Source organism: Enhydra lutris, unplaced genomic scaffold (genome assembly GCF_002288905.1).
Source record: "Enhydra lutris kenyoni isolate GAN:26980312 unplaced genomic scaffold, ASM228890v2 scaffoldscaffold60, whole genome shotgun sequence".
Lineage (NCBI taxonomy): Eukaryota > Metazoa > Chordata > Mammalia > Carnivora > Mustelidae > Enhydra > Enhydra lutris.
The window spans coordinates 9,733,345-9,737,361 of NW_019154144.1; the positions used below are offsets into that span (position 1 = coordinate 9,733,345).

Sequence of the window (4,017 nt, forward strand, 5' to 3'; positions counted from 1 at the left end):
AGGAATCCAGGTCTTTCTTGCGCCCTATAAAATATAGCTTACTTTCCTGTAAACAAAGAGAAAAAATACCAGGTTGTATAATCACTATACTTTAATAACACTGATAATATACTAACGTTTATAAATTGTTGTATTTTAAGAGTTTTATTTCATTTAGTTTTCATATTATCACTATTTTGCAGATAAGGAAACTGAAGTAGATTGAGTTTAAGTAGTTTGCTTGAGGACAAACTTCCTAAGAGGTGAATGGTCAAGATTAAAACCCAGGCAATTAGCCTCAAACCTATGTGCTTGACCTCTATGCCATACTGATTTAGTGATCTGAAATACATTAGGTTGACAAAATGGCCCATTCTAGTTCCAGGAGTTTAAGAATGTGGAGTATATTTCTTTTGAACTTAGTACACTGAGCAAAGAACCAGAGAAAAATTCAATATAACTACAGAGCAAGTATTTTTGTGACTTTAGGCTAGCTACCGAATATTTCTGGTTATTAAAGTGTCATCATATATAGTATGAGAAATTCAGTCTAAGCTTTATGGCATCTCTGTGCACTAAAGTTCTGCATCAGGCTCCCTGCTCATCAGGGAGTCTGCTTCTCCCTCTGCCTGCCTCTTCCTCTCTCTCTAACAAATAAATAAATAAAATCTCTAAAAAAATCAGTCAGTACAGACATCATTAGCGATATTGTGAGTTCCATGCATGTCAGACTGCCATGACAAAGCAAGTATTGCAATAAAGTGAGTCAAATGAATTTTTTGGTTACCCAGTTTGCATAAAAGCTATGCTTACACTATTGGGTATGCAAGAGCATTATGCCCAAAGAAGAAATGTTCATACCTTAATTAAAAAAAAATACTTTATTGCTAAAAAAAAAAAAAAAAGGCTAAGTATAATTTTTGCTCAGTGGCTTGTAATTTCTATGGGTGGCAAGGCTTGGCTTGATGTTGATGGCTGTTGACTGACCAGGTTGGGTGGTTGCCAAAGCCTGGGTGGCTGTCGTAATTTCTTAAAATGAGACATCAACAAAGTTTGCCACATAGATTGACTCCTTTTTTCATGAACGATTTTTCTATAGCAGGAGATGCTGTTTGATAGCATTTTACCCACAGTAGAACTTCTTTAAAATTGGAGTCAATCCTCTCAAACCTTGAAGCTGCAAACTAAGCTTATGCATAACTAAGTTTGAATAATATTCTAAACTCTTTGTTGTCATTTCAACACTCTTCACAGCATTTTCACCAGGAGTAGATTCCATCTCAAGAAACCACTTTCTTTACTTATCCATCCCAAGCAACTCATCATCCATTCAAGTTTTATTATGAGATTGAAGAATTCATTCCCATCTTCTTGTTCCACTTCTAATTCTCGTTCTTTTGTTATTTCCACCACATCTGCAGTTAGTCCCTCTACTGAAGTCTTGAAACCCTCAAAGTCATCCCTGAGGGCTGGAATCAACTTCAGCTAAACTCCAGTGAATGTTGACATTTTGACCTCTTCCCATAAATCATGAATGTCTTTAATGGCATCTGGAAATGGTGAATTGTTTCCAGGTTTTCAATTTTCTTTGCCTGAATCCTTCAGAAGAATCCCTATCTATGACAGCTATAGCTTAACAAAATGTATCTTAAATAATGAGACTTGAACATCAAACTTACTCCTTGACCCATGGGCTGCACAACAGATGTTGTGTTAGAAGGCATGAGAACAACATTAACCTCATTATACATCCCCATCAGAATGCTTGGGTGACCAGATGTGCTGTCAATGAACAGTAATATTTTGAAAAGGATTTTTTCCCCAAGCAGTATGTCTCATCAATGAGCTTAAAATATTTAGTAAACCATATTGTAAACAGATGTGTTTACAAATTAACACATTTGTAGACACATTACCCAGGCTTTGCTGCTCTATTTATAAGGCACAGACAGAATAGATTTAGCATAATTCTTAAAGATCTCAGGATTTTCAAAACAGTCAGTGAGCATTGGTTTCAACTTCAAGTCACCTGCTGCATTAGCCCCTAAAAAGAGTCTGTCCATTGAAGCTTTGAAGTCAGGCATTGACTTCTCCTCTCTCGCTATGAAAGTGCTAGATGGCATCTTCTTCCAACAAAAGGCTGTTTCATCCACATTGAAAATCTGTTGTTCATTGTAGCCACCTTCACTAATTATCCTAACTAGACATTCTGGAGAACTTGCCATAGCTTCTCCACCAACACTTGTTGTTTCACCTTGTACTTTTATGTTGTGGAGCTGGCTTCTTCCCTTAAACCTCATGAACCTACCTCTTCTAGCTTCAGACTTTCCTTCTGCAGCTTCCTCACCTCTCTCAGCTCTCACAGAACTGCAGAGTGTTAGGGCTTTGTTCTGCGTTAGTCTTAGGTTTAAGAGAGTGTTGTGGTTGATTTGATCTTCTAACCGGACCACTAGGAATTTCTCCACATCATCAAGGCTGTTTCTCTTTCTTACCATTCATGTGCACACTGGAGTAGCACTTTTAATTTCCTTCAAGAGATTTTCCTTTGAATTAACAACGTAGCTAACTTTTTGGCACAAGAGGTCTAGCTTCTGGCCTCTCAATACTCAACTTGCCTTCGTCACTAAACTGAATCATTTCTGGTTTTGATTTAAAGTGAGAGATGTGCAACTCTTCCTTTCACTTGAACATTTGGAAGCCATTGTAAGGTTATTAACTGGCCTAATCTGAATATCGTGTCTCAGGTTACAGGGAGGCCCAAGGAGAGGGAGAGACAAAGGAACAGCCAACCAGTGAAGAGGTCAGAACTCACACATTTATCAGTGAATTTAGCATGAGGCTACTCTCTTAGTCCATTCAGACTGCTATAATAAATGCCATAAAATGGGTAGCTTATAAACAACAGGAATTTATTTCTCACAGTTCTGGAGGATGGGAAGTTCAAGATCAGGTTGTCTGCATGGTCTTACAGGAATAGCTTTACCAATTATTTTTTCATCTTTATATTCTCTTTGGGAAAGACTGTTCTGAAAGCAGATGGAAACAGTTGTTGTAAGTGTGAAAGCACTCTATGGTCTCCTACCCACTATTTCCTCTTTTCTAATCTTTTTGGTGACAGCTGGCACTGAGACAAGTTCATAAAAATACAAACATGTTTTTACATGAAGTCATGTACAAAGTTGGGGCTAAATAATACGAACCTTTCATAAGAACACCTCTCCATCTGGTATAACTTACTAATAGGCCTCACAGAATCATCTCAGAGATAAGAAAGGTAGGTGTTATCCTCCCCGGGCTTTTTTTTTTAAGATTTATTTATTTATGGGAGAGAGAGAGCAAGAAGGGAGGAGCAGAGGGAGAAGGACAAGAAGATGCCACACTGCACGTGGAGCCCTACGCAGGGCTCAATCCCACAACCCTAGAGATCACAACCTGAGCCAAAATCAAGAGTCAGATGTTTAACCAACAGAGCCATCCAGGTGCTCCAACCCTAGTCTTTCTTAAAAAAGCAAAAAGAAAAAATGCATAGGGAAACTACTATGTACAGGGCATAGTTGCTGTAGAAGAAAATAACAAATCAAGTATCAGTCAGCATAGTTACTAGTCTTGAGAATGAAAGTGCTCAGTTCATGCTGTGCTGAAAATTTAGATAGGGAAGGGTGCATAGTCCACAAGGGAACATATCATTTCTGCATTGCTGACTGTGTTCCTAGGTGTGAGGGAAGTCCCTCTTTGTTGAAATTAATGAGGTCACACCCTGGGCTTCCCAGGACCTGGAGCACCATTAGGCTGGTATCTGGGCAAAGGCTCAAATAAACCTAATAACATGGGAGAGAAGGAAGAAATATTGCTTGTTGCTCTACACATGAAAGGGTGTACAAAATACTCAGGTTGAAATGAATGATCAAATCTGTGAACCTTTATTTGGAGATAGATGAGATTTAGTCAAATTTTGAGAACAATATATTTTATTAGCATATTTATGGATATTATATATATATACACACACACATACTACTAGTGGTGATAATTATGAAC

At 38.0% G+C, this 4,017-nt stretch overlaps 1 pseudogene; it reads right to left on the minus strand.

The window, feature by feature from the left end:
• Positions 1-903: 903 nt before the first annotated feature.
• LOC111158539 lies at positions 904-2,681 on the minus strand (annotated as a pseudogene).
• Between the last annotated feature and the right edge of the window lie 1,336 nt (positions 2,682-4,017).